Source organism: Aedes albopictus, chromosome 2 (genome assembly GCF_035046485.1).
Source record: "Aedes albopictus strain Foshan chromosome 2, AalbF5, whole genome shotgun sequence".
In the NCBI taxonomy this organism is placed as follows: Eukaryota; Metazoa; Arthropoda; class Insecta; order Diptera; family Culicidae; genus Aedes; species Aedes albopictus.
The window spans coordinates 342,759,192-342,774,061 of NC_085137.1; the positions used below are offsets into that span (position 1 = coordinate 342,759,192).

At 42.4% G+C, this 14,870-nt stretch overlaps 1 long non-coding RNA gene across 6 annotated transcripts in view; it reads left to right on the forward strand.

The window, feature by feature from the left end:
• LOC134288283 (uncharacterized) overlaps positions 1-14,870 on the forward strand; it is a 585,889-nt gene that overhangs the window by 80,676 nt on the left and 490,343 nt on the right. The gene's annotated exons all lie outside the window — the stretch shown is intronic.

The window sequence follows — 14,870 nt, forward strand, 5'->3', positions numbered from 1 at the left end:
ATTTACATGCTCTTTGAAGTGCTGCTTCCATATTTCCATCACTTCACGTACGTCTATTAACCCGGGAGCGGTCGCGTCGTGTACTGAGTACACGCACCATACTAAAATGCACGCATGTGATACACAGCGTGAGCGTGACGTCGCTGCAGGTAGTCAAAGACGCGAATGCTCTAGGGTTAAGAGGCTTCTGACCTTATCCCTGCAGATTTCCGCTCGCGGCACGCCTTAGCTGTATGTGTTGAGCTTCTGGTAGAACTTCTGGGTTTCAGCATAACGGCACAGCAGTTCCATTTCTTCGCACTTCGCTTTTTCCAGGTTGCACTTTTCCTCATGAAAGAGACGTGTCTGTTGTTTGGTATCGTTCCACATTCTGCCGGATTCAATGTTGCAGCATTACCACACCCGCTACGCTCCCCTCCAACAAAATCGCTCTGCACTCCTCATTCGTTCCATTGACTCCGTTCCACGTACCCGATGATACTCTTGACTGCATTGTTGATGACTGCTTCAACTGAACACCGTCGTCTAGTAACGCTGCCTCGAGGTGACATTCAGTGCTTTATACACCCGTACCGCGGCCGTCGCTGATAGCGTACATTGTTGACGACGGAAAGTTTTGGGCGCAGTTTGACCGTCACGTCTGGTAGTAGTCGAAGTTGATGTTAGCACCACGATAGGTTCTAACAACGATATGTCGAAGAAGTGCCGTTCATCAATAAAACTTATCTGACCGGTCAAACTAAGGCCTGAGTGTCCACTGCTGTACGTAGGAGTCGTCTCCATTCTACTCGGTCCATGGCTGTGCGTCTCCAGTTCCGCACTCTGCGATGGGTCCGCAAATCGTCCTCCACTTGATCGATCCACCTAACTCGCTGCGCACCACGTCTTCTTGTACCGGTCTCCTGATACTCAAACTACGCACATCCATGTTTTCAACCTGCCAACTTCCTCTTTACTCTCTTGGGGGTTAGGGGCTGGAAATCTTTCGTCCTGCGCACGTACTCCTAGATCTGTTACCACGTCACCTTCAATGCTTGCAACATCTTTATTGCAGTGCTCATTCTAATGCTGCCATCACCTCATGACCTTCTCATGCTCGCTCGTGAGAGGATCACGATCTTGTTCTTCCTGCTTGCGGTTCTTCCTCCAGAGGACTGAGTTCTGCCTGTTTCGCGCCTGTATATAACGTGTCTAATTCGCCCTCTTACGATGTTGCAACATTCTCGCCCATGCTGCATTCTACTCGTTTTTTCAACTGTTCACATTGGCCGTTGTACCAGTCGTTTTTTGGGATTCGGAGTCGCGAAGCCTAGTGCTGTAGCCGAGGTACTACCTATGGCGGATCGGATGTCCCTCCAGCCATCGTCTAGTGGCGCAGCAAAAGCTGCTCTTCCTTTGGTAGGATCACTGCTAACTGGTCACTGCTAAGGTTCCGCAGCCACTCAATGTTGAGTCACGGCGTTCAGCTTCGAAACTTCATCAATAATAACATTGTTGAATTGCAATTCCTCTGCTTGGTGGTCTCCAGGTGGAACGATAAGAGAGGTTGTGCTGGAAGGTGCTACGTATGGCCATGTTTTTGGAGGCGGCGACATTGATGAGTCTTTGGCCGTTTTCGTTCGCCAGTTTGTGGGTGCTGAACTTCCCAGTTGTCTATATGAATTCCACCTCCTGGTCTACCTGCGTTAAAGTCGGTTTCCTATGATGTTTTGGGCATCGTGGCTTGGGCAGCGTACTCGCGTTTGAGCTGCGCGCCCTTTTCGTCATCAGTGTTTCGGAGTGTAGGCTGTGCTCGCTGATTACGCTGAGGTCGATGAACCGGCCCTTGATCCTCAACCTGCACATTCTTTCGTCGACCAGCCACCAATCAATCACGCGCTTCTGTGTAGCATCCATTACGATGGACCTGGTAGCTGGAATGACGACCTTTAAATGTTCGCACCATGGATTCTGTCCAACGTACCAACTGCAGTGCTACGATGCCGAACCCGCGGCCCTTCAGTAGATCGGCGAGTATGCGGGTGCTTCCAATGAAGTTGAGAAATCAGCAGTTCCACGTACCGAGTTTCCAATCACAAGTCTTTTTTGATCACTGAGGTTGTTGCCGTTGGTCTCGGTTCGAGGTGCTCTAAGGTGCGAGGAAATGTGCATTTTCTTCATCACCTCCTATCTCCATCAATATTGCCCTTAACTGTGTACGTTCCATGCTTTTCCGAAAACCGTTGTTGATCAACATGGCCAAAGAGTACGTGCCTCGTCGCTGCTACTTCCTTCAAGGCAAGGATCTAACCTCAGCAATAAGCATCCCCCATTACCAGCTCCAGCAGCAGTAGTTCATACGCGCTACACCACCATCGATCACCTTAATACAGAGCGCCGCGCGGAGTCGTTCCGTATCCGCAACTTCTCAAACAGACATCGTCAACGCACCCCTCGCAGCAATCAGCTGGAGCTGCCGTCATCCCCGCCTGGCGTACCAGAGTACTGCACGGGTAAAAATTATTGCCTGTTTGAAGAGTTCCTAGGCGAAAGCAAGGAAAAATCTTGAACGGTTTCGCGCAAGAAAGTGGCTACATCACAGACAGTTTTGCCCACAACCACCACCACCCATCGTCCACCCGCTGCGCGCCGCTGCTGTTTGGTTCCGATGGGGGTCGGCGGTGAAGGGCAATGAAAAATCCAGGAATAGAATGCGCGACTTTGCTTCTGGATCTGGGAGTGGGGTTTTGTTTGTGCAAAACCAGAAGGAGTATCTTGCCAGAACAAAGCACTAAAGCAGGAAAATGGCACGGAAGAAAGAAGTCGGTTTCTATGGTTGCCTGCCCTGGTGGTGGTGGTGAGAGAGGGGGAATTTTCTTCATCAGCAGCCCGATAGCACGGGAATGATTTCCCGTTCCCGGGTATGGATTCTCTTTGTATTGCGCTGACTGCGCTGCTGGCTGCAAACATTGCTCGCGCTGGAAGTTGGTCGACAGGAAGCTTCCACCATCCACCAGCCCCTAGTGTCAGACAGCTCGCGCTGATCTGCCCCGGTGAGGTAGTTTGGATGATTAGTGTTAAGAACGTGCGATTAACTCCGGAAAATGGTGCTTGGGGTTGCTGCAGATCCGGAAAACGGAAACTTTGTTCCTCCCCTAGTTGGGTGTGAAATTTTCGGTTTGGGAATACGGGTTCGACGGAGTGTTGTCACTGACGGTTTGGTTCGTACAGTTCCTCAGTGGATTGTCATGAATGAATGTTTCATTTTGGGATTATGTAAACAAGGCTGCTTTGGAACGGATTAGTCCCTTCGGTCAATAAAATAGGTAATTTCGAGCAAAAAGGAGCATAATTGTGTTTTGTTTTATCAGTATTACTATGCTTCTGGTTCAAGGCTGGTTTAGTGCTGGTTAAAGCCATGGTGAAAGATTCCAACCCTCGACGATTTTTCGGTGGTGACGCCAAATTTTCGGTCTATTTATATAAAACAAAACAGAATATAGATACTAGTCTGTCTCAAGTGACTTAAACTTTTTCAATATGTGTACTTTCGAAAGTAACAAATCCATTCCAAATATTTGAAATCTTGTTAATGCATTAAAAAGTATTATTAGATAAAATTTCTTATTAAAAGGGTAATCGGTCGATGTGGACGCAATATTGCAGAAATTAAAGCTTTTCAAGAACACTCAGAAATCCATAGAAAGGTACGAAAATATACAAAAATTCAGAAATGGAAAAGAAACATATAAAAAATAACGTCTTTGTGAATTTTTTATATGGTAGATTACAGTATTTTTGAACTCGGTAAGCTAATGATCATTTATGTTGTACAATCATCCTCTGAGTTCAAAGTGAATAAAGCGGACATTTATTCGACTTTCCATACAAGGTTGATAATTGTTTTTAACTGCATTTTTTTCCTCATTATTTTTTTGGAAATTTTGCTAAAACTTAAAGAGATGACCCCTTAAACTCGCCAATATTTCATCAATCTGACGCAAAACCTGCAGAGAAGATCGAAAGGTATTATATTCAGCTTTCAATTTATGGAAATGGATTTAAAAGAGGTTGGAAAAAATGCAAGATATTCAAATTTTAGTAAATTCCATATTTTAAAAAATTGTAAAATTCGATATTTGGCTAAAACTCAAAGACTAATCTACTTAAAAAAAATTAAAGCACGGTATTGAAATCAACGATAAATTGAGCTTAAAACAATTAAGTCGTTGACAGAAGTTCACGACTTTCGTTTTATTCTGTAAACAAGTCCATTTTTTTTCAAAATTCGACTTGGCGAAATGTTTAAATATTTTTATTAGGAAAAGGAAATTATTCCAGAAAACTGCTTGATGTCATGCCTGGTAATAAGTTTTGTAACTTGGAATTTATTTTCGGGTCTTGTACTTGATAATTTCTGTATAAAAACCCCGCAGAATTTTAGTGAAAATTAAGGAAAATTACAAGTAGACTTATTTTGTCCAGCAAAAAGATTTGGTTATATTTGGATGGGTGTTCTGATTCAATTCTTGGAAGACATTCTATCAGATTTCGTGAGTCATTTTCCGATAAAAATATTTGAAATATTTGCTCAATAACTTCTCCCGGAATTCCACAGAATTTCTGCCTGAGAGTAAATGGAGTAATCCCTGAGAAATTTTCAACAAAAGTTCTTAAAATGTTGGACTATTCAAGAAATTTGTAATTCTGTCAGAATTTGATCTTTGGATATGTCAAATGATCGTTATGTTTCTTCCTCCGATTGTTCTGAATTTTTCAAGAGGATGCACTGAAAAATACTCCATAATTCTGTCATAATGGTCTAATTTCCATTTTTTCCTTTTGTTTTAAAGAAATTCCTGCAAGGATATTGAAGGCAAATATTTGAAAAATTCTTGTACAACAGGCTGCGGCTTATTTTTCAAAAGTTGTTGAAACCTGGAATTCGTAAGCTCTGCTGGATTAAAATGACACAAAAAGAGAAACCTCTGAGCTTAAGCCAAAGTTGAATTTTCGAGTAATAAAAAGGTGTTTTCACTTCAATCTTTTTAATGATTTTTTCACAAATTAAATTTCGAATAAATTCGTTGACCATAGATTTTTCATGCAAAGTCACGCAAAATATGAGTTTGTGATGATTTCATTTATGTTTTGCTTCTCTTTAAAAACAATTTAAACTTTAGAGTCCTGTTACTTTTTAACCGTTTGACCAATTCCATTTTTTTTTTCTAGCTTGCTTTTGTAGATATTTTTGTTTGCCTAAAAATGCTGTGAATAAACTGTACCTTTAAAAAATCGTATCAAAATGGATAAATACTAAAAACCGTTCAAAAACACGCACTTCAAAAGAAAAATCAGAACTTTGGCAAAATTTTGATTGCTTTCATGCTTAGTTTCGGGCTAAAAGTGAAATATTTATTCTAAATAATCATATGGAAACCTCAAACTTCAAAATTTGGAGTGTTTTGAATCAAAAAAATATTTTCATGTTCGAAATGCAAGGAAAAAAATGAGAAGAAATCCTCCAATGTGTTCCATAACCCTAAAGATGCTAAATATCTGGTTTGGAGTAATAAATTGCAAACAATCTTCAAAAACTCCAATTTTGCATGAAATAAATCAAGTTTTAAGGCATGTTTTGGCAGTTTTTGGTAAGAAGTATCATACAAATAACTACTTTGACGAATAGGTTGTTCGAGGCAAAGATAGGCAACAGAAATATCTACAAAAGCAAGCTAAAATTTGAAATAGCTCAAACGGTTAAAAAGTTATCGGATTTTGAAGTAATTTTTTTGTGCAATAAATTAAATCTTTAAAAACTCATTGAAAAATTGAAAAAGTTATGGCACTTTAAGTGAAAACACCTTTTTATTCTTCGAAAATTCAACTTTGAGGCGATTGCGCTACCTCTAAATCTCAATATTTTTGGCTTAAACTCAGAGGTTTCTTTTTTTTTTGTCATTTGAATCCAGAAGGGCTTATGAATTCCAGGTATTACTTTTGAAAAACAAGCCGCAGCCTATTGTATAATTTAACTAAAACATATAATTGCATTTGTACATGAATGCCATCAAAAAACCAATAACTTCTCCAGGAATTTCAAGAAATTCAGCATTTGGAGCACAGTTTGGTCATACTATAGATAATAACGCCAGGAAAAAAAATGTTTTTTTTTTATTTCTGACAGATTTTTTTCCAAAAGTTTAAGCAAACACCTCAATATTTTGCCTGTAGTAATACGAATGGCGCAGAATGATCCTTCCAAACATGGACAAGTATTTATCCCTGAAATCTTTCTACGAGTTGCAAAGGACAAATTCGCAAAAAATGTCCATAAAAATTATTCAAAAATACTACGCCTTAAAAATGACACACTTTCAGGAATGCTCAATGTTCCGGAACGTGATTTCGATATTTTAAACATACATACAAGGATGTGTCCATTTTTGCATGGACTGACCAAACCAAGTGGAAACTACAACATTTCATTACTCTGACATTCATACACGCAACAGAAACACATGTTTGATGAACAAATTGAGCTTTGAATTGTGAAAAGAAATCCACGAGATCCGGTGGGAACCGAACCCACGCCTCCCAACTCGCTAGACGGGCGCTTCTTTCCTCCAAGCTACGGAGTCACTCGCCCTTCAGGTGAGGAAAATGGTCAAGTAGCTCCGTAGCTTGGAGGAAAGAAGCGCCCGTCTAGCGAGTTGGGAGTCGTGGGTTCGATTCCTACCGGAACACGTGGATTTTCACGCAATTTGAATCCTAATCTGTTAATTCAACACGTGTTTCTGTTGAATGCATGAATGGCAGAGCAATCAAACGTTGTACAAGGATATGTTTCCTTCCTTCCGAGAGTCATTTATCCACGTGAGTTTTCTTAGATTCCTCCATGTATTCCTTCCCAGATACCTATAAAAATTTCTTGTGTGATACTTTTAGGAAATCTCAAGGATTTTTTAAGCAATCACTTGGAACTTCCCCGAAAGATAAAATTCCTCAATAAGTTCTTTCTGGAGTTACTATAGGTTATCTCGTACTGTTACTCTTGTTTATTGTTTGGAATCCGATGAGGATTGTTTAAGGAAAGACTCTCCCTGGAATTTCTTCAGGAGTTCCTTCTCCGGTTATCACAGATGTCCATTTTTAAATTTCTTCTGAAGTTTCATTGGGGATTCTTTCTGGATTTTAACCAAGACATCATCCTCTTGAAATTCATTCATGAGTTGGTTTTGAGATTCAACAAGATTTTTCTCGCAAAATTACTACAGAAGTTCCTTTGTTGTTTGTCCAGAATTTGATACGGACTTTCAAGAATATTTTCTGAAATTCGTCCAAAAATTCTTTCTGATGTTCCTCTAGGGGTTCCATCGAGATTTTTATATGAATTTATTTCTACGATTCCTTCTAAAGTTTTTATAGGATTTCATCAGAAGTTTTTTCTGCGATTCTTAAGAGTTGTTTCTTGTTTTTTTGACATGAAATCCATTCGGGACTCATCCAGGAACATTTATTTTGAATAAGTACGGCTTTGGAATTTCATCAGGATTTCTATCTGCGTTTACTTCAAGAGTTCTGTCTGGGAATCGTCTAGGAGTTTATTCTAGGAATCCTTCAGAAGTTCCTTCTGCAAATCATTCAGTAGTTTCAGAACACCTTCATAGACATCCCTGGGAAGTAATTTCTGGGAATCCTCCAGAAGTTCCTTCTGAAAATCCTCAAGGAGTTCCTTGTTGGAATCCTTCAGAAGGTCCTTCTTGGAATTATGCAGAAGGTCTTTCAAGTTAGAAGGATTTCATTAAGAGTTTTTTTTCTGGGAATCCTTAGTTTCTTCAGGAAATCATTCAGGAGTTCCTGAAAAAAAATCCCAAGATTGAATTACTTACTTACCTTACCGATCAGGCCAAGGCCGGGGTGACCTGTGCTGTACATAGTAGCCGCCTCCATTCCACTCGGTCCATGGCTGTTTGTCTCCAGTTCCGCACTCTGCGTAGGGTCCGCAGATCGTCCTCCACCTGGTCGACCTACCTAGCTCGCTGCGCTCCACGTCTTCTTGTACCGATCGGATGGCTCTCGAGAACCACTTTAGTCGGGTTGCTATCCGGCATCCTGATGACGTGACCCGCCCACCGTAGCCTTCCGATTTTCGCGGTATGGACGATGGTTGGTTCTCTCAGCAGCTGATGTAGCTCGCGGTTTCTTCGCCTTCTCCAAGTCCCGTCTTCCATCTGCACTCCGCCGTAGATGGTACGCAACACCTTCCGTTCGAAAACTCCAAGGGCGCGTTGGTCCTCTGTATGTAGGGTCCAAGTTTCGTGCCCATAGAGGACGACCGGTCTAATCAGCGTTTTGTAGATGGTTAACTTCGTGTTACGACGCACTTTTTTCGATTGTAGAGTTCTGCGGAGTCCTAAGTAAGTACGATTTCCTGCCACAATGCGCCTCTAAATTTATCTGCTGGTGTCGTTGTCGGCGGTCACCAGTGAGCCCAAGTACACGAATTTTCCAACCGCCTCGATTTCATCACCGTCGATATAAATTCGGGGTGGCGGGCGCGCTGATTCCTCCCTGGAGCCATTTGCCATCATGTACTTTGTCTTCGACACATTAATGACTAATCCGATCCGTCTGGCTTCACTCTTTAGGCGGATGTACGTTTCCACCATCGTCTCAAATTTACGAGCAATAATATCAATATCATCAGAGAAACCAAGCAGCTGAACGGACTTCGTGAAAATGGTTCCACTCGTGTTTATCCCCGTTCTCCTAATTACACCCTCTAAAGCAATGTTGAACAGCAAGCACGAAAGACCATCACCTAGCCGTAACCCTCTGCGAGATTCGAAGGTACTCGAGAGTGTCCCTGATACTCGAACTACGCACATCACTCGATCCATCGTCGCCTTGACCAACCGTGTCAGTTTTTCCGGGAATCCGTATTCGTGCATAATCTGCCATAGCTGTTCTCGATCGATTGTATCATACGCCGATTTGAAATCGATGAACAAGTGATGTGTGGGCACGTTGTATTCGCGGCATTTCTGCAACACCTGGCGGATGACGAACATCTGGTCCGTTGTAGCGCGTTCACCCATAAATCCAGCCTGATATTGCCCCACGAACTCTATAGTCGGCGGCATAAAATTTGAGAGAGTATCTTGTAGGCAGCGCTCAGTAGTGTGATCGCGCGGTAGTTCCCGCAATCCAACTTGTCGCCCTTTTTCTAGATGGGACACACGATACCTTCCATCCATTCCTCCGGTAATACTTCCTCCTCCCAAATCTTGGTAATGACCCAGTGTAGTGCACTCACCAGTGCTTCTCCACCGTATTTTAGAAGCTCGTTTGGTAGTTGATCTGCTCCAGCGGCTTTGTTGTTTTTCAACCGGCCAACCTCCTCCTCAATCTCTTGAAGGTCATAGGCCGGAAGTCTTTCGTCCTGTGCACATACTCCTAGATCTGTTATCACGCCACCTTCGGTACTTGCAACGTCGCCATTGAGGTGCTCATCGTAATACTGCCGCCACCTCTCGACCACTTCACGCTCGCTCGTGAGAATGTTCCCGTGATTTTCTCGGCACATGTCGGCTTGTGGCACAAAGATTGAATTACTCTCCCCATGGTGCGATTAGAAGCTCGGTGACCCTAATCGCATGGCTACGAGGCTCTACTAATTCCAAACGGGTCAAATCAAAAGAAGGTTCTTTTTCAGAGATTCAAGAGCTACTTGGATTCGTTGAACAATCGAGAAAGTTGAAACATCCAAAATTAAAAGTTTTTCCAAAGTGAAGAAATGTCTAATTCGTCCTGGAGCTGGATTTTTTTGTTCTTGGAATTTGTCATAGTGGGTTGGGGTCACTGTTGGCTAGATTCCTAGGTTGTATAGTGAGTCGCATTAGTTTCTCCATAGTACTGTTGAAATAAAAGAAAGCGCGTCTCTAACCAAAGTGTCGAGTCTTGATCGTGCAGCCTTCTTCAGCACCTTGGCGAAGCTTCGCCGTAAGCGCTTCTGCAACGATCGTTTTTGGTGTATTTGATGCTCTATGTACTTTGGAAAAACGTTGAGATCATGTGAAAGACCGTAATCACAAAATGTTTACTTAAGTAGCGTTGAACATGCACCTCTCATGTGTCGTTCTTAAATTGCTACACATCGAGGTTTATTGAGCCAGTATGTTGTGATATTATTCAGATGATTTTGATTGAAGGATTTCTGAAGTAATCACATCCTATCATGCTTGCTTCACAGGTCAAATACTAATCTGTGATGTGAACTTCGCGAGACCTAGGCAGATAGGCAATGTAGTATACCATCTAGAGAGCTCATAAGCCACAACCTCATTGGCTTGCTTGTGATCACCAACGGTGACCCAGAATTAAAAAATCTCCATCCTAAACGATTGCCAGCCGCATCGCCTTCACCTGTGGCCAGGTCAAATTTATGTCGACTTGCTTGATTTCGTTGTCTGGGTCTGCCTCTGCTGCGATGTCCTGCTGGGTTCCAATCTAACGCTTGCTTGCAGATTTCATTTCCACCCCTACGTAGAGTGTGGCCGACCCACCTCCACTTTCGCTCCCGAATTCCGGTCGCTATCGGCTTTTGATGACATCGACGATGGAGCTCCACGTTGGTGATATAATTGTGAGGTACCATGCACGAATTATATACCGCAGGCATCATCTATCGATGAAGAACTGCAGCCGTTGAATGTTCTCCACTGATACATACCAGGTTTCACTGGTGTATAGCAACACAGATTTAACGTTCCTGTGGAATATTCGGATTTTGGTGATCTTTCATTTTTGGTTTCTGTAACGGTTTTTGGGTTTCGGAAACAGTAGGTTGTTGGCCTAAGGTCCTTTATCCACCGTGGTGGAGCTGTCACCTTAGATATAGCTTCCGGTGGTGGAGCATTTCATACTCAGGCGCTGGATGCCAGAACAGATGCTGTTTGACCCGCACCTCCTTGATGAATAGACGCTCGTACGTCTCCTCAATCTAGCTGAAGTCTGAAGGACAACAGTGCTCAGGCTGCACTACCACCTAAGCACACAACTCTTAGCTGGCGGTCTTTGTCATCGCTTGACCCGTGGAAGCATGTGGTAGGAGCTTGTGAGGACCAGAGCTATGTTGGACGCTTTTCTTGGCGACTCACCGTTTTGCAGCCCATGATAAATGATTGAAAATTGGTGAACTGCAACGCAAGATCTTTGAAGATTTCGAAATTCTATATTTTCAAAAACCTTAGATCTCAATTTTCACGTGAAACTCAAGTATTCGTGTAATTACAGATTACAGAAAGTGTGATCAATTTTCAATTGAGAAATTTAATTCGAATTGTTTTTAAATATAAATTCATGGCCATTGTTACTATTGAAATGTATTGCAAATGAAATATTTGTATCTAAACGGGATCCTATATGTAATGTATCCCTGGCTCCTATAATAAATCACGCCGTATTTTCTAGACCAGAATTGTACCGTTTAATGATATACTTTGATTTATCTGTGCTATGATCAACTGGAGTATATTGAATGCGGTTGTAAATCAGTAAAATTTGTCAGAACTTCCCGAATCTAGGTCCTTTGTCAGATTCTACAGGTTTTTTTTTCATGAGGAATAGGGTTCATTCGTTTTTTTTCATGAGGAATAGGGTTCGAGCCACTACATGTCCGTCGTCAAATCAATCGTGCTGTATTCGGGGCGAAAATAATTCGAGGAGAAGTCGACTGCAGCGTTTTGTTAGAGCGTTTGGGTACCTTTGCTCCTGAGCGTGTTCTGCGGTCAAGATCAGTGATCCAAGTAGCATCTAGGAACACAGTTTACGGCGCAAATGACCCAATGAATTCCACTTGCAGAGATTTTGATCTAGCTTACCGTGTATTTGATTTTAACATGTCGACTGAAACATTTAAACACCGATTGTATAGAATGCGTAGATTAAATTAAGTTAGTTTTTTTTATTCATTAAGACCATGCCGTCAGATGAAATAATAAATAAATAAGAAATAAGAAATGAAAAAAAATAAAAAAAAAATATCGCATAATTAGTATCTACAGCTTATTTCTAGAGAATTAATATATTATGGCTACAGTTGAGTCTTCCTTCGAAAGAAACATTTTCTCAGCATGACAGATCCCCACTATACCTACTAGCTATGTTCCAATTTGTGTGTCACATTTACTTTTGCCTGCTGTCCTCACTATTGCTATTAGTAAATATTGCAGTACTAGTACAGTTCCAGCAGGTTATACCGACCGACATGTCGTATTTTATTTTTTATATCCTTGCTCACTCTGTCGCCGTCGTCAGCTCCGTCGGACTGACAGTAATCCCAACCATTTGCTAAGCCTCGCTGCCTAGGCCAAGTGATGCCGTGACTGCATTATGTCCTTAGACCTCTAGGGCTGGATGAGAACCGTGACAGTGAGGAGTTACGGCTTGGTGCCTTGTGTGCGGTTTGTAGGCCCCCACGTGCGACGTCGACGACGAAGACGACGACGGTAAGTGTACCACATCAACCTAGGTCTAATGTCCTCACGCAAAGTGACTGCTTTTTTCTCAACATTTTCGTGAGCAGTAAATGGAGAGGTGCTTCCTTGAGGCCGTGCTCTGGCATTTGCCTTGCTTACCGTTCTGCTTCTGAGTATGCGAAGGTAGGCTTTACCATGCTGGGTATATTTTACGTTTTTTTTGGCAATGAAAATGAGGAACGTGCTTCGTCGGGTTTGGGTGAATGAAAATGGGAACGAGGTGGAATGGAAAAGTTGTGCCGAAATTTGGTGGTTTTTCTCCAAACAGCAATTTTATGGGTTACGTTTAAGGGCGTTGACGTGGTGTGTTGAAAAATAGCTTGAAGAAAGCCATGACAACACTTCGCCCTGAGTGATGATGTTGGGAAAGTGAAAATTAATCAATTGTTGTGATGTTGGGAATGTTTGAAAGCTTAAATGGCTTTAATTTTGTTCACGTTGCTTTTACTATCTGGCATTTGACGAAAAAGGACATCTCAAGTTTTTCATCTAAATCAGCAAAGTGTTTAAATGCAAAAAAAGTACAATTTCAGATCCTTACCAAATTGTATCTAACACTGAACAAAATTTAACAACCTTGAAGCTGTAGCTATAAGATGGAACGAAATCTCCATGTCGAAACTTTAAAATGATCCAAACGGGACACATTACCACCAGTCCAAACGCCATAGAACGGAACGTGGCGAGCACTCGGATGGCGACAGCGGAGAACATTGTCTCTTCATGTTGCGCTACCACTACAGCTACAGCTGGCCACCACCGTTTCGTCGGTCGGTCGTTAAGGAAATGAACAATCCTGAAGAAGTACTTTTCGAAAAGCTGCTCGCAAAAGACCCAATGACATCGAGTCGCTACAATCCGCCATCCAGGCCGCTTCGGCAACATACATTTCCGGAATGGAAACTTCAGGCTGAAGGGGAAGGACACAGAAACCAGACATACATATATCCCAATATCCGACGGAAGAGGGAAGTGTGACACTAGGGAGGGAGCGCGAGTGGTGGCGGCCTATTCCTGGAACGGATATTCCATGCAGCACTGACTGCCACCGACCAGCCAGTAGGGAGGTGGAGGAATAGTGGCTCCCAGGGGAATAACGCGGCATCGGGAATGCTCGGAACCATGTTCTGGAGCGCATTTCTGTGTGTTTGCCAGGGCCCGAAACGAATTACCAACTTAAAAGGGGTTGGATCGGGCTTCGGGGGAGGACATATATTTTTATGATTCATTATGCTTTTCGGTTCGTGCCGGGAGCCTTCCGGAGGTAGTAGGTAGTGTCTACTGGATGTCCCCATTCGATGGAGGCGGAAAAAGAAGCCGGAACTCAGCAGAAGTGAAAATTATTCTCCTGGTGGTGGTGTTTTCTTATTTAGGGTTGGTTTGCGGAGGCCTAGTTTCTTTCCTGGTTGACCTGGTACCGGCAGTCTGTTTTTTTTGCTAAACCAGTTTATGCGACAACAGAAAACTCGTCACTCGTACCAAAATAAATAACCATGTGCATTCATTGCACTGGACAAGATGTAACATTTTTGTATTTCCCCATTGATGTATGTAAAGATATTTCAAATCCTTGGTGAAATCCCCGAAGAATCTTCTTAAGATATCCATGAAAGAGTCTCAAAAGGAATTCCAGGAGGAATCCGTTAAGGTGCGCCAGGAGAATCCTCAAGAGAAACATAACTTCCATGAAGTAACTTCAGAAGCAATACCTGGAGACACTTCAAGAGAAATCTCTAAATTATCTTCAGGAGATTTAGCTGGAGATATTTCAAGAGCACTTGTTGAAGAAGCTCGAGCATTCTTGGTGCAACTGCAGAAGCAAACCTTGGTGGAGTTCCTGGCAGAATCTTTGAAGGAGTTTCTGCAGGATTCTCTGGAGTAACTACAAGAGGAACTATTCAAGGAACTCAAGCAGCAGCCTCTGAAGTGACTTCAGGATAAATCTCTTTAGGAACTCCTGAAAAAATACTGGGAAAACCTAATGACGAATTCCTGATTGAGCTCCGCTGGAAACTCCTAGATAAACTCCTGATGGAAATGCAGAACTCCATAAGGAATATCTGGAGGAGCTCCAAAAGGAATTCCCGGATGAACTCCTCCGGAAATACCAAGAGGAGCTGAAGAAGGAATCCATGGAGGAATTTCAGTAGAAATCCCTGAAGGTACTCAAAAAGGAATCCCGAAGAAACTTCTTCAATTTGCCTAGAAGTTTCTTCGGGATGCTTGGATCAATTCCACAAAAAAACTGGAAAGCCACTATGAGGTATCTTCGAATGATTCTCTGGAAAAATTCATAGAGCAACTGTGGAAGGAACTCTTGGGGGAGCTCCAGAAAAACAAACGAAAACT